The sequence below is a fragment of the Halichoeres trimaculatus genome, unplaced genomic scaffold, assembly GCF_033239565.1.
Source record: "Halichoeres trimaculatus isolate MK-OKI-2021-1 unplaced genomic scaffold, fHalTri1.1 fHalTri1_scaffold_20, whole genome shotgun sequence".
Taxonomy (NCBI): Eukaryota; Metazoa; Chordata; class Actinopteri; order Labriformes; family Labridae; genus Halichoeres; species Halichoeres trimaculatus.
In genome coordinates, this window is record NW_027437198.1 from 27,141,666 (window position 1) to 27,165,289 (window position 23,624).

At 38.9% G+C, this 23,624-nt stretch overlaps 1 protein-coding gene across 1 annotated transcript in view; it reads right to left on the reverse strand.

Annotated features, from left to right (window-relative positions):
* The window catches only part of elfn1a (extracellular leucine-rich repeat and fibronectin type III domain containing 1a), a 105,895-nt gene extending 87,229 nt beyond the window's left edge, over window positions 1–18,666 (reverse strand). The window contains exon 1 of the mRNA XM_074697657.1: window positions 18,093–18,666. The gene's annotated coding sequence lies outside the window, so the exon portion shown is untranslated. The remainder of the gene's footprint in view (window positions 1–18,092) is intronic.
* Between the last annotated feature and the right edge of the window lie 4,958 nt (window positions 18,667–23,624).

Sequence of the window (23,624 nt, forward strand, 5' to 3'; positions counted from 1 at the left end):
CCATTTTTAAAGTAAAAAATAAGTTTTTTTTTTTGTTGTTGTTGTTTATTTTACTTTTTTTTTCAAGAAAAAAGTCAGATTAAATTCAGAATTCTGACAATTTTTTAAGAAAAAAAAGTAGAATATATATATATATTTAGTAGCCTTAATCCTCTTTCATAGTTTATGAATATAAGGGAACTTTTTCATTTATTTATTTTTCATTTTTTTGTTAAATAAGTGTAAATAATCCTTCTCCTTTAGCCGGGGTTGGGGTCACCAAAAATTAGATGAGATGCAACTTTACTGGCATCACTCGTTTACAAGTGTATCCAATAAGCAGAGGTATTAACAGATATGGACAGACTGTGCAAAGTTTTAGGCTATGGATGGGCTACATGGATGTCATAAATATAATTTAAAAATGTTATAAAATGACCAAAAAAGATGACTGTAGCCGCAATTCATTTGCATGCAGACGTCAGTTTTTAGATTATTCTTAAAAATCTAGAAAAGCTGCTAGATTTGTTGCTATTTGCTTTTTTTCCCACCAAAAAAAGACGCTACAAGGGTCTGACATGTCGCTAAATGTTTTCACTTCACTGCTTCGTCAAACACCACTCAGCGTTTTTAAACATGCACGACACGCCCCCTGTCCTCCCACTGGGAGAAGTGAGGACAAAACACGAGCTGCTCAAGCTTCCACTCTGACGTCACGCCGCTTCCATTAAACAAAACACCCGCCAATAAAACGTCAAGGATGGCTCAGGTCGATCCAATCCAGCGTGAGCGGATTCTTCTGTCTGAAGAGGACACTCACAGTGATGGAGAGCTCATCGACTCTGGTGTTAGTGCTCCTCCTGTTTCTCCTCCACCCAGCTCGTCTCATAAAGAACAGGAGCCCACACTTTCTCCACAGACGGAAAGAGATATCTGCTCTGACCCCTGCTCCTCCTGTGATGATGGAGGAAGCCGACAGGAAACAAAGAGCGTGTCCTCGCTAAGGAACAACTTCTTTCCCCGTGGATTTAACTGTACGAAACGTACAACGGAGGAACAATCCTCCTCCCTGATCCAGGGATAGAAAATAATCTCACATTTCTCTGGCTGCTCTTGGTGTAATCTGGCACACACTCATTAAATCACAGGAGACACGAGCGGCGTGTTTTCCTTCACGGAGCGTCGAGTGCTCCGACTGAGGAAGTGGGAAAGGATAATTGGCGCACACGCTGTAATCTCCATATTTATTTGAGGCATAGCACCTCACAGGCCTGACGATCTGGCTCCCAGATCCAGCCTCCCTCTGTGCTCCGGTGTCGCAGCGGGCGACCATCGAGGCTCAGCTGATCCGGCCTGAAAGGTAGCGCTGTTTAATGAGCGGCGGAGGGCGTGAGTGAGGAGGCAACAGGTGGGGCGTCACATGAACGCTCTGCAGCCGGCGATGGACCGCTTCCCCCGCCAGCTGTCGTCCTGGGTGATAATCATCCTTAGAGTAGGTTTGCAGACCACGCCACCGAGACGTTTAAGCTCTGTTAGCGCCGTGCAGCACAGGCTCCTCATCTGGCTGTTGTTCACAGACAGCGGCTCTGACCGTGGCACAGATCCAGGGAAATATTGATATGTTTCCGATTCGCTGCTGTAAGCAAAGCGAGGAGGCTGCCAAGGAAGGTCTGGATCTGAATCATGATCTGTAGTATTTGGTAGCAGCACTCTAAAACTTGGCAAGCTGCAACACTGACTTCATTGCTCGGGGTGCACCAAATATAGTGATTTTTTCCAGTTGATGTGGCTCGGCTCAGTTATTGCTCTGAAGGTCCGGTCTGTGCCTCGCTTTGTTGCTCCGCAATCAATCTTTTCTGCAATGGACTTTTTTTTTTCCTCTGAACTTCAGGCTTGTAAAGAATCCGACTGAGTCACTTGTGTTTGTGTCTTTGTTCCTGATTAAACAAACACTCTGAGTCTTCATTAATTAATCATGTTAGCTGTTTCACGGTCCCTAAAGCAAGTCATTGTGCACAGCACCTGTGTGAATTTTTAACCAGGGGAACTTTTTTGCTTCATATTCTATTTGTTTATAATATTGAACATGTCACCACCTGACCTCCATCAGCTCATATTTCTGCTCCTTTTCTTCACAGTTTGCTCTTTATAACATCTATAGTAAGAAGAGCAGAAAATGTTGGTAACACAGTTGATGAACAGTTAATGCGCCCCATGTACAGACAATCATTCTGATGAAATATTGATGAGGAGGAGCTGAAACATGACACACTTTCTCCAAGGTTCACACCAAAAAGGATGGGACCTCAGCTGATTGGGGTCATGTGACTTTGGAGCAAACCACTGCTGATTTATAGGTTTTTTTTTTAAAGGGTAACACGGTTGATGCAGATTTCTCTGATACGCAGAGTGAATGATTTTATCACAATTCATTATTTGAATATTTTTTTCAAAACAGATTTGTCATGTATAAAGCTTATTTTATATTTTTTGGAGATTATTTTAACTGAAATGTGAATATATTTTTTTATTTTTTTCTCTGTGCAAAATTCTTTATAATAATTATAACAAATATAAAAATAATAGTTATATATTTTTACAGAAATAAAAATATTTTGTAATAATGTTTACAATAATAATAATCAATAGTATTATTAATTTTGTTTCTTACTTAAGCTCAATTTGTTTTCTTTTTTTTGATTAAGTGTTCATTCAAAATTCAAAATTTGTGCAAAATTCTTTTTAATAATAACATACTTTTATAAGAAATAGTAAAAAATAAAAACCTTTAAATGATATATTATTTTTTTTAACTCATTTATTTTTTTTCTTACTACTTAAGCTCAATTTTTTTCTTTTTTGTAATATTTAGTGTTTATTTAAAATTTTAAATTTTCTCTGTGCACAATTCTTACTAATAATAATAATAATAATAATAATAATAATAATAATAATAATAATAATAATAATGATGATGATATATAACTATATAATATATTTATAATATTGTAAAAATAATACTAATACTACTAAGAAGAAGAAGAGTCATTATTTGTATTGTTATTTTTTTTTCTTACTTCTTAAGCCCAATTTTTAATCTGTTTTTATAATACTTAAGTGTTGATTCAAAATAATTGTACAGAGAGAGTGTTGTTAAACCTGAGAAATCACTTATATTCTTGAGATACTTGGGTAATAAAGGCTGACTCTAATTGTGGTTCTGATTCTAACGAGCAAACTTGACATTTGAGAAATTCAACAGCACAAAAACTAAAAATTTCAACACATGATTTGCATGTTTTGCAAAATATAGTAAAATTTTAGCCAAATGACCCACTGTAGAATTGATAAGTTTACCCCATGGTCTTGAAATGTCCCCTTAATTATAGAATCACTCACCTACACCAAGGCTTTTCCAGGATGTCATTTTAATGAGCGCGTGGTAATCAGGCCTTGGTCTGAATCATCTGCTCCATATTAAAGCCTCAGATACTGTCAATGAGCAGCGAGTCAAGTGTGCAGCGCCGCTCTCCAGTGTGAGTGTTATGGTACACTGTGGCCTGCTGATGGTGTGAACACTGGCTCATTTTTATAAGTAGATGCTAGTATGTTTGCTCCCAGTTTGGAGGCAGTTGCTATGGTAACGATGTCCTATCTTTCTCACTGACAATCTGTAGATTTAGCTGTGATTAGTGATGGCTGGAGCCTGAGAGGAGCGACTTCACGCACGCTTCATAAAGCACGCTGCTCCCTTCAATCGTGACACGACACATGTGCTGAGCTCAGCAGACGCTCGCTTGCCAAAACTTAAAAGCTGAATGCCATCTTGACTGAAGCGCTTAGAGGCTTTTTGGTTGACACGTAGAGATGCATTAGAGGCGTTCTGGCAGCCTGCGCGCCCTCTGAGTCAACCGCCCTATCAGGAGACGCTTCACTTAATTATTTCCCCATAAAATTCACCTTTGACCCCCAAAGCACCACAAACAAGCACTGCTGCAGGATGCAAAGACAAGGCATATGGTTGATGAAATTATTGATGAGTCAGTCGGGCTATTGTTGACTCGCTTGTTGTACTGAGCCCGACTCCATCAGTCTGTGACGCTCTAAGCTATCGTTCCTTCAGGAAGCTCAGAAACTTTCCTCACCTGGTGGAGGACGACGGGAAACGGAGGTGAGCTCCAGGTTTGAGCTCCGTTCATTCAGACACAGGCCCATTCAGAAAAACAGATGTTTGGATGGTTGTAAGATTAAAACCTTCTGCTGTAACATCTGCACGCTGAGTCAGGAGGCTGCTATTACAGGAAGACGTGCAAATGATCACCCACAACACTCGCTGACATCATTCCTCTTTGTGAGTGTGAATTCAATCTACCCAACTCATCTCCAGGCACATCTCAAAAAGCGTCTCTGCAGAGAGTTTACCAAACGGTGAAAGTACATGGAGGATATTAATCTGAGGGCCTGAAATCTAATCTGTATCTGAATCTGTTTGTTTTATGGCAGAATAAACACTTTGGTCAACCAGCTTCACAGCCGGCCTCGGCTCCATGCAGGAAAACAGGACGCTGAACGCTGAACACAATCTGCTGTAATTTATTTCAGGATGCCACTGGCTAACATCTGACAGCTACTTAGCTTTTATTACCCAGCTTCAGTAATTATTACCAAGCTGCGTTGAAGGCGTTCCAGCTCGTTTTTTAATCACATTTCACCTCGTCCTGTTCAAACTGTGGCAAAGATGCTGGTGTTCGACTCTGAAGCCTGACGCTACGGGCCAGAGCTCACGTTCACCGATTAAAAATACGAAGGTTCCCCCTCATTTTGTCTTACTAGAAACCCCTTATTTTCTATTATTTGTCAATTGTTTTTTCTTTTTGCCCAGTCATTGTTTATTTTGACAGAATTTTTACTACCCTGTTCGTCAAAATGACAGACAAGTAAAATATCTAGTGCAGGGGTCTGCAACTTTTACTTCCACAAGAGCCATTTAGCCCCAGCTCACCTGACTCAAAGTCATGCCAGAGCCACAAAATCTACTTTATCTTCACAATAAAGAGCAACAAGTGGATAAAATTCTAAACAAAGTAGAAATCCAGTGAATAATTATCTAAACAAGAAGTTTTTTTTGTGTTAATAAAATTGTACGTGTGACATCTTTGTTTATTATTCATATTAAATTTAAAAAACATTTTTATAAAATGAAAAAAAAAAAATACTTCCATCTATTTCATAAATTTGCAAAAGTAATGACATCTCACTATGTTACAAGTTTTTTATATATATAATTTTGAAGTTTCAAAAATTTGCAAAACTAAAAAAAAAGGAATTTTGAAAAATCTGCAAAATTTGCAAAAAACAAATTCCTAGTTTTTTAAAAAAAATAAAAAATGTCAACATTTTTAATTTTTTTTATTTATTTATTTTTAATGTTTCAAAAATTGGCTCAATTAAAAAAAATACACAAAAATATTTTAAATAGTTTAAAAAATTGAATTTAAATTATTTGCAAAAAAATCCAACATTTTTCAAAAAATGTTGATTTTTTTTTTTTTTTAAGTAGGCAAAAAATTGCAAAAATCTTTTTGAAAGCTCGATTAACAGATATGCATATTTAGTTTTACAAAAAGTTAGCGCATGATTTTATTTAGTGTCAGTGTCTGTAATTATCAATACCCTCTGTAAGAAAAATAAAAATTCTTTATTTCAATAATATGTTTCTAAAGCTACAAGGAGCCACTGCAAAGGAGTCAAAGGGCCACATGAGGCTCCAGAGCCGCAGGTTGAACACCCTTTGTCTAACACACTGTCCTCTACGGGCTAACTTAACCCATAGCGTGTTACCCGCCCCATAAGCAGGATGTGCCATAGAAGGATTACTGACAATGAGCAGCAGACCCAGCTCTGTTCCTCTCCTTAATTTGCTGGTCAGACTGTAAACAATAGCAGGAAACAGAGGAGGAAGTCTTGGCCTCAAAAACTAATTAGCTTAGCAAGAGCTACACCGGAGACATGGAAAAGTTTGGTGTCTCTTACGTCACCAGACAATAGAAACAGGTCTGAGCTTTGAGTCGAATGTAGAGCGTGAGTTTTCCATCACATCACAAAACGTCAAATCTGAGACATGTATGATCCAGACTTTTTCTTTCAACGTCTTTAAATTAACACAGACGCTTCGGCCTCGGTTTGCTTTTTCAGAAACAGTCGCCGCCTGAACAACGTTTTGAATGCTAACAAGTGGTAATGAAGTCCCAGAGGTCGCTGCGTTCCTGTGATCAGTCAGATATCAGCCATGATAACCTTCCCCTGTGGGACAGCGGGGTATTTGTGGGGTTTGCCCATCAGCCATCAGGCACTCAGGAGACGGTGTGTCCCCTCCACGGCTCCTATAGTCATCACAACAGGGAGCAATCGCTCTGCACAATCCATCAGCCTTCAGACGCTGGTCGTCTGCGGAGTGAAGAAGGATGGAGGTGTGACCTTCACTCAGACTCAGCGTTAAGATGAGTCCTATAGGCTGATCACCTGATTGCTGCCTGGCTTCTTCACATGATTGTTCACTCAGAGGTGGTTATTTAGTCCCTGAGGGGCTCCGGTAGAAAAGAACTTCAAGATCAATCCCTGAGTTAATAAACACACACAGACGTTATCCCTGAACGCTGCGAGCCGACGCTGAAAAGCTCTTTAAGGAACAGTGAATGACAACTTGACATGATTGAGTTTTCTCACATTTACTGCTGTCCAACAACATAACGACATGTTTCCATCAGGCTTTAAACAGATGGGTGACATCACAAAGACGTGTTTTTATACACTCTATGGTTTAACCTCAACAGCTGTCTGAGCGTGTTCGAGGTCATCGTCTTCTCTACTGTGGATTCTTCATGTTGTAAACATGTTGCTCTGCTCCAATTTACATGTGCAGTAAACTCCTTGAAGACAAAGATTGGTTTTCCCTGTTTGGGAATCCGGACAGGAAGTGCAGCTGCACAAGACGCCATGTTGGGATACATGTGTCGGACTGAGGTACAAAACTAGGAGTAGAGATGTAACGATGCATCGTAAGACAATTAAAAATTGGCACAAAATCAAATCAGCCAAGTTATAAAAAAAACATTGCGATGCCCTGTTTAAACAGCAGGGGGCTGTTTTTCCTTTTTGACCCGGAACACATGCAAACTTGAGATTGTTTGAAGCAATTTTGTTCATTTGCATTATTGATTTTGTTATTTTGACCATATTTGTTTAAATATTTTTTTAGATTCTTTTTTTTTATTTTTGATTTATTTATTTGTAAATTTATTATTTATTTATTTGAGTTAATTTAATTATTTTTTATTTTATTTTTGTTTATTTGAAATTATATTTAGTTGTAAATTTATTATTTATTTATTTATTAGAGTTAATTTAATTATTTTTTATTTTATTTTTTGTTTATTTGAAATTATATTTATTTGTGAATTTATTTATTAAAGTAAATTTGATTATTTTTTAATTTAATTATTTTTTTTTGTTTATTTGAATTTATATTTATCTATTTGTGTATTTATTTATTTATTTATTTATTTGAGTAAATCTAATTTTTATTTTTGTTTATTTAAATTTAAATTATTTGTTTATTTTTGTGTATTTATTTATTTGCGTATTCATTTATTATTTTAAGTTAATTTAATTAATTATTACTTTTGTTTATTTGAATTTATATATATTTACAAATTTAAATTTATTTATTTATTTATTTATTTTTGTAATTTGAGATAAGCTATTATTACACTTTCACTTTGGAGAAAAGGACAAACTTTGTTTTGCACAGTTTATCCTTCCTTAGAAAATTAAAAAGGGAATTCTATTTAACTTGTTAAAAATAAAAGAAAATATATTTTGTTGTTTTTTACACATTTCAATATATACGTGTGTGTTTAAAATTTTGTGTTTATTGCGTGGTTTGTTTTTAGCAGTTACAGCGATAATTAGAATTGTGTTTCAGTTATATTTTGTCTATAAGCTCATTCTGTTAAAGAAATTGTGAGAAAATCGGTTGTTAACCCGATATCGAAGATAAATTTCTTCCAGTTGTTGTATGCAAAGCTGAATAAAACTGTTTCGGCCTGAATTTAAGCCCAGACAGAGTTGAGGCCGACTTCAGGAGTGTAAAACTGAAACCAGGTCTCTCTGTGTTTAGTCCTGACTCTGGGAACCAGCAGGAGACGCCTCCCTGAGGTTCCCAGAGTCTGAGTTGGTTCATGTGGCTCTGACATATCGCTAGTCACCAGTCGTTGCACGTCGTAGCACTAAATCATGAAGAGACTTGTAAACAAGCAGAGCTGTTTACAGCTGGTTCAGAGAGCCCAGCAGGATGTTACAGGAGTCTAACCTGCTGGACACAAATGTAAGGATTTAGTCTGGTTTAGATTTTACTTCTTAAATATTTGATGGTTTTTAGACGGTCAGACGCTGCTGATGTTAGTTCAAGTCTGAGTCTGTAGGTTTCAAGGTCTCAAGGTGACTGATAACACCTCCTCTTTGTCTTGTCACATCCTCATACCTCCAGTTTGTTTTGCAAACTGAAATCTCTGGAGTTGTTTTCTTCAGACTCAAAGTTGAACGAGTAAAATCCATTTTCAAATCTCGTACTGTTGCTCCTTCAAGAGGAAAAACTACAAATGAACATAAAAAAAAAAGAGAAATGAAATGCAGAGGCGTAGCTGTTTCTGCAGAGGGTTCAGTGAAGGTAATGAAACGTTGAAAGCAGAAAGACGTGCAGTGCTTCATACTCGCAGAGAGCGGCGAGCGGCGAGCGGCGAGCGGCGAGCGCAGTAATTCCATCAGAGCGCCATTAGTATATGAGCTGTTTACAAGCACAGAGCGCCATCACTTAGCATTCATCAGGAAGAGCTCCGGGTATTGATTATGGGGATGCCACTTTTGGCACATATTGACCCTAAAGAAATTTCTCACCGTGTGATGAGGAGCGTTCAGTGTGGTGTGTGGGAGGGGCTTCATTCAGGGAGCATCTGTCCTCTTTTAAGCTCGTTGGCTTAAATGTTATAATTGTTGGGAAAGTGCAGTCTGCCTAATCACGCTGCATCACTAATCAGAGATCTAATCAGCTTCATTTTATTGCTCTTTGTGACTGAAATTTAAGATAATTATCTGAACCAGAGAGGAGCGAGCTGAGAGGAGCACCAACGCCAAAGTTTGCAGTTCGATCGACTGACGGCTCGTGCTAATAAATCCTCTTTCTTATTGGTGGACTTTGAATGCCTCACACTTTTCAAACCGACTCCTCGGCTTTTTTATTTCCCAGAGGAACCAATTAATGTAGCTCGGTGTCCTGTCTTTTCAGTAAGAGGGAGAAGGAGTGTGTGTGTGAGTGTGTGAAAGCATGAATGCCTGTTTGTGAGCTTCTCAAAGACAGAACTTCCTGAAGTAGTTGCCAGTCATTGAAACGACAGACAGTAAATGAAAAATCCTTGTTTTTGTGAAAAACAAGGAGAAGAAAAAGACGTGGAAACAGCGTTTTTCACTGGAGATAAAGGAGCGAGGGATACGTCATCACGGCACATTGTCATCTCTGCTCATTCACAGCTGTCGGCACATTCACACAAGACGTGTGAGTTGTTATTCATGAAAACTCTTCTTTGGCATTTCACACGGGGTTTGGTTTTATTAATAGAGGAGGTGTCGTTCAAACTTCAGCGTGTAACTTACAGGGTCTGACGGAGACCTCTCTGCTGAGACTGCTTCACCGAGCTCTGAGAATAAATATCATAAAAGTTTCTGTGATTCCTCATCATCACGATCCAACCACAGGAGCACGTTCAGTTTGAGACCGACAGGGCAGCCTGTTTGCATGCTAGTTATACACTGCAACACCAACACCTGCAACACCTGTCTCTAAGTGCCATATCTGTTTAATTTCAGTTAATTTCTGTTCTTATTATGTAATATCTGTCTAATTTAGTTCACAATGTGCAACATCTGTTAAACCTCAAGATATCAAGTGGAAAACAGTTCAGAAATTCTGTTTAATACTGAATACTAAGTGTATTATATGTTAAACATATTCAATCTTGCCTTGTATAATCGCTTAATGTAATTTTTTTTTCCTTTTTTTTTTGTGGGGAAAAGATTTTTTTTTCAATGAAAATAAATACAACAGAAATGTCTATCCTGATACAATATTAGTGATGAGATGACTTGTACAGTTTTCCTTTTTAACCCACATCATGCCCCCCCCCCCCCAAAAAAAAATGAATAAATAAATAAATAAATAAAATAAAATAAAATAAAAAAATAAATAAAAATAAAAAATGAAAATAAAAAGGGGAAAAGAAAAGAAAAAAGAAAGAGTAGGAAAAGAAAAGAAGGAAAAAATGCAAATAAAATATGAGAAATAAATAAATAAATAAATAAACATACATGAATAAATAAATAAAAGAAGGGAAAAGAAAAGAAAATGAAAGACTAGAAAAAGAAAAGGACAAAATGCAAATAAAATTTGATAAATAAATGAATAAAAAAGAAGAAAAAAAAGAAAAGAAAAGAAAAGAAAAGAAATAAAAAAGAAAAGAAAAAAGACAAGAAAATGCAAATACAAATATCAGTAAAAAAATAAAGAAAAAAACAAGAGGATAAAAAGGAAAAAGAAGGAAAGAAAAAAAATATTAAGTGAATAAAAAGTGATTAAAGTGATTAAAAAAATGGCCATCACCTAGCTAAGCTCGAAGTGAGATTTCCACAAAAACTGCTCCCCCTGGTGGCTGGCTGCAGAATAGGTCAAAAAATCCATCTCCCCAGTCATTCCAGATGGGCTGTGGTCAAACTTTAAAAAATCAAAACACCTGGTAGAAATGTTTCTCACGTCTGATTGTTGTGGTGATTTGAAGATATCATTTGGCTGCTTTGTATTCAAGTCCTCTTTTTTCTGAAAAGTTTCATTTTCGTGAGTCATAAGAGGTTAAAAAAGAGGTATTACGTCAGGTTTAATGATTATTGTTGTTGTCACCCGGCAGACTCTGGCCACTGGCGCCTGTGACGGGGAAATTTTGGCTTCAAAACTGTTCAATGGTAAACTCTATATACAGTCTTTGTTTTTATTGTATATCTATCACTTATTTTATTTTACATCCCTTTTACATCTTATTTTCCAACTGCTGTACTATGTGAAGAGTAATGGTAATTAAAGATCTACCGATATGTTTTATTCAGAGCCGATACTGATGCCTATTATTAGTAGTCAAGGAGGTTAATAACCGATATTTGGAGCTGATTTTCTTTGACAGTAAAAGTGAAAACACTGGCGTCAAAATTTTTGATAATACAAACTCTGACACCTTACTGTGTTTGAAGCCTTAAAGCATATGTTCATTAAACAGCTCCCAGGCTCAGCAGCTGTCTTTAAACAAAAAGCTCCCTATATAAAGTTTTCCAGAGACAGAGTAGTGACTGCAGACAGAGCCCAAAAAAACGTTTTAACTTGATTTCTTATCAGCCGTCAAATTGACAAAAAGGGCAGATGCCGATATGCTTCAAATGCAGAATATCGGCGCCGATAATCAACCCGGATGATTATAGTCTATTCTGTTTATGTAATAACGTATTTCTGATTTCTGATCCTCATAAAGCTGTCTGAGCAGCAGAGATCACTCCGTTTTCTTTTAGACCCATTTTCTGAAAAGAGGGTTCAGATGCTCATCATAACATCTTGTTTAGTGCAGATTAAAATGTTCTGAGGAGTGTGTTTCTGGAAGCTGAACACCTCAGTGAGTCAGAAACAAACAGGTTTATAGAAAGTGGAATCAAACACTCCTGAATCTGGGCATTGAGGTGTATGAGATGATATTCCCTTTTAAATAAATAACTGTCCGTAATAAGTGTCATGACCTGCATGCACAGACTGCTTATTAACAGCATAAAAAATTAGACGGATGCTTTAAAGTGACAAATTATACATCTCACTGACATTAAATGACACGTTTTTACGGATGTGTGTTTTGATTATTTAAAGTGTTTCAGTGCATTTTCAGAGCAACGCACAGAGGAAACATGTAGCTAACCGTCTGTTCATGAGCAGCGAATCAACAAACTCACTCTGAGCTCTTCTTGTTCCTCTCTTTAATAAAAACTGAGCCGTAACGACACAGAAAAAGATAACTCTACACCATACGCAGAGTCTGCTGTTACAAAAAGCATGTATTGAGAGTGTCGCTCAGAAATCCTGCGTCTGAACGGTGACAGACTGCTCATATAGGGACAGCTTTGACGGGCTCGGCTGTGCAGAGTATTGGCAGAGCAGAGCAGGTGCTCGCAGATACAGGCCATGCTGTTTTGCATCGCAGCGTCTAATTATATTGCAGAGAAGATTGCACGGAGGAGACGGGGCCACGTTCGATGTTCTTACTCTGCCATTTTGAGCCGCTTGTTTACTAAAGGGGTTTCATCCATCACACGGCAGCCAGCAGGTGGCCGGGGGAACTACACAGAAACGTTTCTGGCACTCTTGGGTGGATTAATTTTTGTGCACTCCTAAATTAATTATGACTGATTCACACCCTCGAGTGAATCCCTACATCTCTGGCGTGATCCCTACAAGCTGTCGCTCATTCCAACTTCGCTGTGGCCTGCTTTCTCCCAGAGTACACCAGGCACGGCGTGTACTCTGCGCTGCTGTGGGCTGGTCAGCTGTCAGGGACCCAGTAAACAACAACACGTAAACGATAGGGATGTAATTACCCCCCTTATGTAATCAGAAAGTGGGATGGCAGCGAGTTGATCACTTTCAACTATTCTGTTTCTGAAATGTGCACAGACTCGAGATGAGGCTCCACGCAAATGGATTATGTTCCAAGATGGCTCAAATTAGAGTTAATTGGTTAATTGGGATGTCTGTTTTGCACCGGCTCGCTGAAATATGCAAAAGAAGAAACAGTTATTTTATTTTCTACCTTAACCGCTCTCAACAATGAACTCCCCGTCCTGCTGGTGAGACTTTCTGTCTCTGTCTCAGAAACATCTCTAACCGCTAAAAAGTGAAAGAAAAAATATATTTTTGATGTGTTTTGACAGGAGAATCCATCTAAAGTGCTTTCTACACCTGAGATTATTAATCCTCGTGTGTTTCAGCTGTGGTGAGCTACATTATCCACATGCTTGGGAACATTTTCTCTTTCTTTAAATGTCAATAATAATGTCTCAGTCTGGAGATATGTCGTGCATTTCATTTAACATTCAAGCTGTAATTTAGTTTATGCCTGACTTCATGTGCACAATCTGATTTCACTTGTTGCAGAGTGAGTTTTTCAGAGTTAGAAAGACGTTTCAAGTCCAAGAAAAACAGCTTTAATGATCAAGTCAATGACAAAAACTGCCACTTAGCGCCCCCTGTAGACGATGGGTGGAACAGAATATTGAATAATTCATTCTCCACAATATTTGACCACACAATTCAGTACAGATTCGGCAAATTCACTGAATTAATTGACCTCCAGGCCAGTAGGGGGCGCTGTGTGTGTTATTAGCATTGTATGACAGGAGGCCGCACTGGACCAAACAACGATAAGATGGCAGCCAAAGCAAGCAGCAGTGTAAAGCTAGCTTCTTCAGCTTTTAAAGGCCCATTTACGCTCAACATTACACACAGATACGGATACCAATACGGATACGGATACGGATACGGACCCTTCTGTCTGTGCTCTGCGCTCATTTTGTCCGTATTTCTGCACATTTCCATAAACCTTACAGAAACAGGCGAAACAGAGCAGTACCACTGAAAACTGTGGGGGCAGTGTTGCTGTAACTACACTTTACATTGCTTTAGTGAGACATGAAGAAGAAATAAGAATAGAGGAACTTTCGCATCATTTTTACAGCCTCTTTCTCTTCTATGCACTTTAATGAATTAGCAACACCTCCTCCACAGTTACCAAGTTTGTTTTTGAGTTTATTGTTGTCATAATCTTTAACACAGGGCTGCTCCCCCGGTGGATGGATTGGTTAACAGCAATACCAACGTAAAGGATGGAATGGAAAGTATTTGAGCACATGTTTTGAAAAGGGTGGAGACATTTTCATACGTTAAAGGTGGAGAAACGGGCCTTTAGTCTGATAGTTTGGTTGTTTTGTAGCTCAAAAATGTGAGGTGACAAACTGCTTCACATGGGCATGAAAATCTAATTATTTGTATATTTCTACATCTTACCAAATAGGCCTTATGTTCAAGCAAACGTGACATATATCTGCTAAAAATCTGGTGGCATGTAAACTTTTAAATGTTTGTCATCGAATCATCCAAAATGGTGCCTTATCATTGTTGTTGTGTGGTAAATATCAATAGTTATGTTCATGATTTCAACTGTGGTCTGATTTTTTAAAAGGAGATCACACGTGATTGTACACAGGTATCCTTTTCAGGATGTGATACCAGCTCCTTCAGCTTCCTCCAGACCTCTGCTGTTAGCGGTCGCAGAGATATAACATGCTGAATGGACTGAAAATGAATCTTTAATGAGGAAGTTATGAGCATTTATTTGTGTGTTCGGTGATGAAAGTTGATATTCTGCTGGAAAAAGTTTTATCAATGTATGCTAACTGCTAGCATACTAATGGAATTCCTGATGTACGTTAGCATCAAGCTAGCGCCAAATGTTCTACAGCGTTTTTAGTAGATTTAGAGCTATACAACATGTTGAATGGATTAAAAATGACTCCCTTGTGTGAGGCTATTACATTTGTTTGCGTGTTTAATGATGAAAGTTGCTATTGCTACCTACTAGCATAAATCAGTGGGCTCTCAGGGAGATCTCTTGTAGCTTCGTTTTTTTCTTGTGCTTTCATAAAAGTACAAACACATGAAGTGAGAGGTATAAACACATGATAACACTGACTTGTGACTGACCTGAAGCTCTCAACTTTAAACATGAAGGTAAGTCTTCCAGCTCAGGCTAGCTCCTGTTAGCATATAACTTTCAAAGCGCCAAACAAAGAAAAACATTTTAAAGCCTTTATACGACTTGCTACATGGTTACCTTCTTTTGGTAACTGGAAACGCCCATGCTACGGCACGCTAATAATAATAATAATAATAAATTTTATTTGTATAGCGCTTTTCAGGAACTCAAAGACACTTTACAACAGTTAAAATCAATACAAGCAATGAACAGAAGTCAAACAGAAAAACAAAACAAAGCAAAGCAAAACAACAGTACAATCACAAATTAAAAGCTAATCTAAAAAGGTGAGTTTTTAACAGAGATTTAAATAAAGAGAAGTCGGAGCAGTTTTGGATTTGTGTGGGGAGTGAGTTCCAGAGAGTGGGGGCAGCTATGGAAAAGGCTCTGTACCCCCAGGTTCGGTGCTCGGTTCTGTGTGGGGGAGACAGGAGGTTGGTGTGTGAGGAACGGAGGTTACGGGAGGGAATGTGGTGGTGGAGGAGGTCAGTGAGGTAGGAAGGGGCCTGGTGGTGGAGGGCTTTACGGGCTAGGAGGAGAATTTTAAACTGTATGCGGAAGGGGACGGGAAGCCAATGGAGATGTTGGAGGATGGGAGTGATGTGGTCTTTGTTGAGGACTTTGGATGATGAGCCATAGAGGATGCTGTTACAGTAGTCTAAGCGTGATGTGATAAATGCATGAACCAGTTTTTCAGCAGCAGAAAAGGGGAGGAATGGACGAAGGCGGGCTATGTTTCTGAGGTGGAAAAAGGCTGTTTTAGTGAGCTGAGTGGCGTGGTGGTGAAAAGAAAGGTTGCTGTCAAAAATGATTCCAAGATTACGGATGTGAGGTGAGGGAGATAGAAGTGAGTTATTGAAAGTGATACTGAAGTCCTGGATGGGGTTAGTGAGGGACTTGGGGCCAATGATTATGAGGTCAGATTTGTCGTAGTTGAGTGATAGAAAGTTGTGATTCATCCAAATATTTATGTCAGTGAGGCAGTTCATGATTGAGGAGTGTGTGTCTGGGGTTATGGCTTTGGTGGAAATGTATAGCTGGATGTCATCTGCATAACAGTGAAAATGAAGGCCATGATGGCGGATAATGTCACCAAGGGGGAGCAGATATATGATGAAAAGGAGGGGACCAAGCACCGAACCCTGGGGGACGCCTTGAGTCAGAGGAGCAGTGTGAGAGGAGCAGTTGTTTATGTGAATGAACTGTTGACGGTCAGTGAGGTAAGATTTGAGCCATCTAGTGCGGTTCCAGTGATGCTAAAGCGATCTGTTCATGGAGCCTATTGACAAACTTAAGTATTTAAATCAATATCAAACTGATATCCAATCAAATCGCAACCTAAAGAAGTGAAATTAAATCAAGCCGTGAGTATCTTAATGGCAGAATTACTGCAGAAATAACAAATCCTGTCACTCAATAATCAGCCTGTTTCAGAAACTCCTGACAGGAGCTTTAACGTGAGAAAGAGGAAGGTGAGTCTACCACCGTGAAACCTAACCAACAAAGGATCTGCGAGCTCCTTTCATGAAGCGTCTGAGTGTCACACCACTGAGGCTCCTGTTCACGGGAAAACACACAACAACAAAGCAGGTTACTGTAGGAATGTTACAGTCGTGGCGAGCTGTGGAAGTGCAAAGTGGCGTGCTGTTGGAGCATATGTTTCACAGCTCTGTGTGCACACCCTGACGTGTCCCTTTGATTACACTTTACACACTGTTAGGAACCGCTGAAGCTGTGTCTTACACATGGAGTCGGCCAAGCCTCGGTAAGTTTCAACAACGTGACATCAGTGTGAGGAAAGTAAACACACTCAGAGTTATAAATAGGGGATTCAAGTTGGAGGAAACTGAAAGGTTGATCACATCTTTCAAACAGGATATCTACATCCCTCATACAGGAATCTATCGAACGGGGCAGCCTCGTCTCTTCCACCCCCTCCACGTCATGAGAAGCTGTAATTCTCTCTCAGTATCCTCGGCACGATCTCCCCCTCTTTCTCTCTCCTCCACAAAGAAGCAGGCTAAGGCAACTTGCATACAAAACAGCTGACTCAATCATCCAGCTGCATAATCAAGATAAGAGAGACGGGGACAGGAAGAGGGGAGGATGTAAAGGCTAACGCGAGGGGGCTTCAGCAGCAGCAGCAGCAGCAGCACTGAGATGAGGTAAAAGAGTGGTGATGTGCAAAGTTGGAGGGAGTCAGATTGGGATTCACGCTGGAGCTAAAGGCTAAGCTGAGGCTGAGGGAATGACAGGAGCAAGGGTTACCACTCATAATTGTTCCAACTCCTGCAGCACAGGAGCATCAGATGGATTGTTTAAGCCTTAGAAATGCTACGTCCACAGAGCTGGTAATTTCTCCTCCACAGGTGAAGCTACGTCCACAGGTTTTGCTGTCTGAGACTTCAGGAAATGAGGCCTTTGCAAAACGAAGAAATCAATCTACAGGAAGATTTTTTTTCCTAAAGTATCCTGAATAAATGAGCACACCAGGCGTGTAGTTTACAGTATGCATTTCCTAGACAGATGGCACAGACGCAGCAAAATCCTCAGCTAATCTGAGCGAGACTGCACACAGGAGTCCTGTACTGTAGTGGCAACACAACACAACACGTATAGCTCACAGCGGGCACTTTTTCCAGGGTGATTCTGAGGAGCAACTGCTCCATTTTTAAAGATTTATGATGCATTATTATAATTTTCAAATCCCACAATTTAAAGGCCAACCCTCACCTCAGGAGTTTGCATTAAACGCAGATGGATTTTTGTGTTTCAGCCCTCTGGAATGCAGTGTAGTACAGGCGGTCGGGGAGCTGTCCGTGGTGCTGAAGCGCAGCTCCCGGACAGGCAACCCCTTACTTTCACTGCAAGGTGTCATGAAATGCAAACCTCCCAAGCTGATCCAACACACGAAACAGAAAGTTAACACACAGTTTGCTGCTGAGAAGCCAGAAAAAAAAGTGGCTTCATGCTCCAAAAGATCTCAATCCAGCCATTCAACTTCTCTGTGCACAACTTCAGCTGCGCGTTTCTCGCTCTCTGCGCACTCCTCCAACAAACATCCTCGATTCATGTCGCGCAAAACTGCCCAGCAGTGACAATCCTTCATGTCCACACAGCAATCTGCAGAGAAACTCCACAAAACGCGTTCATTCAGTCTGAGCTTACCTGGTAGATGATCGCGGAGCCTCTTCCCGACACCTTTCCTGTATGTCACCACCAACACAAGGCGTCTTCAGGGAAGCATTGAAGGGATGCTGTCAGATGAGGGAGTAGAAAAACGTTGAAATCATGAAGTAGAGGAATCCAGGGTCGTGGCTGCGGACGCGCGCAAAGCGACAGGCTGCGTCGATGGAGAGTCTCACAGATCCATTTAGCGCTGAGTGATTAGGTTCAGATCTGAGCTCGCCTGTGTGGATGTGGACAGACCCGGAGAGGGCTTCTCTGTCACACTGGGAGCTGACTCCCCAGCCACAGGAGGCGGGTGTGATCGAGGTAGGAGCTGGATGGAGCGAGCCTCAGTTGTGAAACTGCGGGGAACGAGTGCGAGAGGAGGGCATGTTGATCCTCAAGTCTAGCCGAGGCAAAGTTTAAATCTCATAATAAGATTGTTTGTCACCGCGAGGCTATAAATGGTGGCGGATCATCACGGATGCCGGGAGGGGTTATGGCAACTCCTCCGGCTGAAGCGCAAACAGACGCATGGTGGCCGGCGCTGGGGAGAAAAACACGGAGTAGTTTCCAGATGATTAAAACAGGCAGAGAGTGGAAAAGTAGCCGCTACGTCACATGAGCTTTAAGGCTTGAGCAGCCTATGAGCCTCCTCCTCCTCCTCCTCCTCCTCCTCCTCCTCCCCCCTCTCCTCCTCTCCTCCTCCTCCTCCTCTCCCCCTCAGGTCTGCGCTGGGAATGATTTAGAATTGCTCAATTTCACAGCTTAGTTGGGGGTTTGTTAAATTTGGTAATGCATGAAAGGAGATACTACTTTCCCCAACAAAAGTCCATCGGCTCCACCAGCAGGGGGCTCTGTAAGAATCAAATGAGCCTTAATGTGTCCGTGTGATGCTGTTTGGAGGCTGTGTGAGTCCAAACACAAATATGAAGGATCAGCTGTTTAAATTTTTCTCTTTATACTTAAAACCTTTAATCCTCCAGATTTAAACAGACATGTTTACCTCTATAGGGCTCTGATTGTAAAGTTAGACACACTACAAACAGCATTTTTCCACATTTAGCTCTAAAACATCACTTTCTATGCAGATTTAGAGCTAAGTGTGGAAAAATAAATCAGTCAGATATTGAATTTAAATGTTGAATGTTTTGTCTAAATGTTAAATGATATAAAAATGCAATAGGCTAATTGTCTTGACTCTAGATGTCAAGCTATGTTTCTAAACATTTAGTTTACCTTCTAAATATTGAGCTAACACTAAGAGACTTTGCTAAGATTTTTAATTTTTTTCTAATTTTTCTAAGTATATTTTCTAATTATTTAGCTTTGATAGCTTAATATCTCTCAATGATTTCCAAATATTTACTCAAGATTTCTAAATCTTGAGTAAAAACTTCTAAACATTTGCTAAGATTTCTCAATATTTAAGTCAATTTCTAAATATTTAGCAATGTTGCTTAACATTGAGTTAACATTCTAAAAACAAAGCTAATACAAAAAATTTATCAAAGATTCCGACATATTTAGCAAAGATTACTGGAAAAAAAAGCTAAAGACTTCGAAATATTTAGCTTACATTAAATGTAAGATTAGATTTCTAAATATTAAGCTACCCTAAAACAATTCATAAAGATTTTTAAAGTATTAAGCTAACATTCGGTACTTAGCTAAGATTTCTTAATATATAGCAACACGAAAAAAAAAAAAACCATTTAATTAGGATTTCTAAATATTTAGCTAACATCAAACACAAGTTTAGATTTCTAAATATAAAGCTAATGTTAGATAGTTCATAAAGATTTTTAAATATTAAGCAAACATGTAATACATAACTAAGATTTCTGAATATTCAGCTATAACGTTAAATATTTAGCTAAGATTTCTATATAAAAGCTAACATCTATATTCAGCTAAGATTCCTAAACATTTAGCTAACGCTAAATACTTAGCTAAGATTTCTTAATATTAAGCTAACGTTCAATAGTTAGCCTAGACTTCTAATATTCATCTAACATATGATATTTAGCTAAGATTTCTAAATATTTAGCTAACGTTAAATTTTTAGCCAAGTTTTCGAAATATTAAGCTTATGTTGAATACCTAGCTAAGATTTCTAAATATTTAGCCAACATTAAACATAAGTTTAGATTTTTAATTTTAAGGCTAATGTTAAATAGTTCATTAAGATTTTTAAGTATTTGGCTAACATGAAATACTTAGCTAAGATTTCTTGATATTCAGCTATAACGTTAAACATTTAGCTAATATTTCTAAATAGAAAGCTAACATCAATTTTCAGCTAATATTTCTAAATATTAAGGTAACGTTCAATAGTTAGCTTAGACTTCTAATATTTAGCTAACATATGATATTTAGCTAAGATTTCTAAATATCCAGCTAACGTAAATTTTCAGTTTGGATTTCTAAATATTTAGCTAACGTTAAATTTTTAGCCAAGTTTTCGAAATATTAAGCTTATGTTGAATACCTAGCTAAGATTTCTAAATATTTAGCTAACATTAAACATAAGTTTAGATTTTTAATTTTAAGGCTAATGTTAAATAGTTAATTAAGATTTTTAAGTATTTGGCTAACATGAAATACTTAGCTAAGATTTCTTAATATTCAGCTATAACGTTAAACATTTAGCTAATATTTCTAAATAGAAAGCTAACATCAATTTTTAGCTAAGATTTCTAAATATTAAGGTAACGTTCAATAGTTAGCTTAGACTTCTAATATTTAGCTAACATATGATATTTAGCTAAGATTTCTAAATATCCAGCTAACGTAAATTTTCAGTTTGGATTTCTAAATATTTAGCTATAACGCTAAATATTTAGCTAAGATTTAGATAACGTCAATATCTAGCTGCGATTTCTAAATATATAGTTTACATCTTAGTAGGGATGGAGGAGTACGGATGATAGGTATTGGATACCAGCCTGTTTTTCAAGGTATCAGTACTCGTGGAGGCTGCAGATACCAGCAGCTGATACTCAAGGCAAATACTCTCTACGGTTTAACACCACAGTTAATGTGCGTCAGGTCCTGTTTACACCACATGAATGAACCAGGGAGGGTGAACAGTTAAACTGATTTATTTTGAACTTCATTTTATCAAAAAAAAAAAAAAAAAAAACTTTAAATCTGACAGCTGTTAGTTTTATTTGGCACTTTTCATATTAATTTTTTAATTCTAATTTTTAAAAAAGTCATAAACAGAAAAAGTTTTATGTGCTTTATTTTGGACTTAATTGCAGAGTGATTGTGCTGTCACAGTGTTGTGATGTTGGTATCAAACATCCCTAATTCTAAATATTTAGCAAATACAAAACATTTATCTAAGACTTCTAAATATTTACGTCAAATATTTAGCATTGGAATCTTAATATTTCACAATGTTTGCCAAATATAGTCAACATTTCTAAATCTCAAGGTATGATTTATAATTATTTAGTTAAGATTTCCAAAGACTTACTTCAGATTTCTGAATATTTAGCTAACACTAAATGCAAATTCACAGTCCCGCCCAATGGAACAATGGAAGCACCAAAATAAAGGTGACAACATCAAACACAGTCGGCTAAATTAGCTGTTGGAAAAGTAACATACAAAGTGTTGTGATGGTGCTGTTGAAGATCCTGTGGCCGACATTGAAAAAGAATCCCGGCCAAAATGGACCTCAAATATTCTTGGCTAACTCATTCGACATTCTCAAAGTTGTGCTGGGCTAGATCGCTTCCTCTTACTTTGATTTTGGTACTTCCAGGGTTATAAATTTGCATATTAGATAAATATTTAGATATGAAAGCTAAATATTTCTCTAGATCTGCATTAAAAGTGATGTTTTACGGCTAAATGTGGAGAAATGTTGTTTGTTTTGTGAGCATCTTTTCAATCAGCACCTCATATACGTCCTGCTTACATAACAACAGCGCACAGGCTCAGGGATGTAAATGGAGGCCATTAAGAGCTCCCTCTGGACAAGTACAAACTGCCACATCTGACGGCAGAGGTCTGTAAATTTCAGGGTTAAATGGAGGAGGGAGAGGAGCGGGAGAGGAGGAGGAGGCCGGGTATTTATTGGAGTAGCCCATACTTCACAGAGGAGGTCAGGCCGTGGTCTCAGTGAAAGTAAATCAATACATATCAATGATAAAATATTGAATACAAAAAGCAGCAGAATACAAATTCCCACTTAGCGAGCGCTGCAGCCGCAGAGTGTGACCGAGTTGAGGAGAGGATGGTTCAATGAACGCAGGTTTACGTCAGTTTTCTCGGAGTTTAAAGCCAAACAGGAGCTGACATGTTCAGGTCACAGGAGGCTCCACTAAGATCCCAGCAAACAGAGGCTTGATAAGAGCAGCGAGCAGACCAAACCATGATATTTCTCTGCTAATGGCTGTTAAATAAAATCAGAACCGGGCCTCAGGGGTTAAACCCACATCTCCCGTCCCCTTGTGTAAGCGCAGTCCCAGATTTAATTTATGGAGAGTGCAGCCTGATGTCCTCTGTAATGACGTAGTCTGGGGGATGACCCGAGCCGAGCCGGGAAGCGACAGCCAGGCTGCAGATGCTCCTCTCTGAGAGGGAGCAAGTGCTTGTGTGAGGACTTGGCACCGACGCTGCGTGTCTTGTCTCATTGCAGCAGTCACGTTGGAGCTGTGAAATGTGGATCTGGACAGCCAAGCCCAGGAAGTCACATCGGTGCAGCTGCAGCGCGGAGAATGACACACACACACGGGATAATGCTGCCTAATTTCTCCAGGACGTTGGGCCAGCGCTGATACACAGCCTCACACAGACCTCTGAGTCACCCTGCTGCAAACACAGCAAAGTTTCACACACACACACACACACACACACACCTGGGACATATCTCATGTTATGCACCTCTCAGGATCTGTCTCCATTCACACACACACACAGCGTCAGGACTCTGCTCCTATCACAGAGCTGCAGAGAGGCCGGGCCTCGCCGTCTTTCATAATGAATGGTGCCATTTGAATTTCCCTCACGGGCATAATCAGTTTGATGTCGTCCAGGTATGAGCCGTGAATCTCAATGGAAATCTGTGTTTCTGTTTATACTCAGGGAGTGATTTATGATTTACCCCCTGGGGTTCGTTTGCTCAATGGATTATTTTATTTTGTGAAATCCAGACGTGTGAGGCGGAGGTGTCTTCCACCTTTTCTTCTGGGTTTACTGACGTGAAGAGGATGTTAAAAATCTTTAAATAAGGTTTTTATCTTGACCCAGGTATTTGTTGTTGGTTTTAAAGGTTTTAGTTGTGATGTTTTGTTTTATGGTTATTTCTTCCCCTTGTTTCTTTGTTTCTTTGTTCCCATGTTGATGAAACAGAGTGAGGCTTTTATTTTGAAGGCCGAGGTATGAGATAAAAACAAAGCTAGTAGGAGGTGAATGTTTCGCCAAGATAGCTTCCTGCTGAGCTGGGAATAAGGAAACATTTCTTCTTTTTTTTTTTTGTGGTGCTTAATGCTCATTGTTGTTACCAAGGTAACCAAA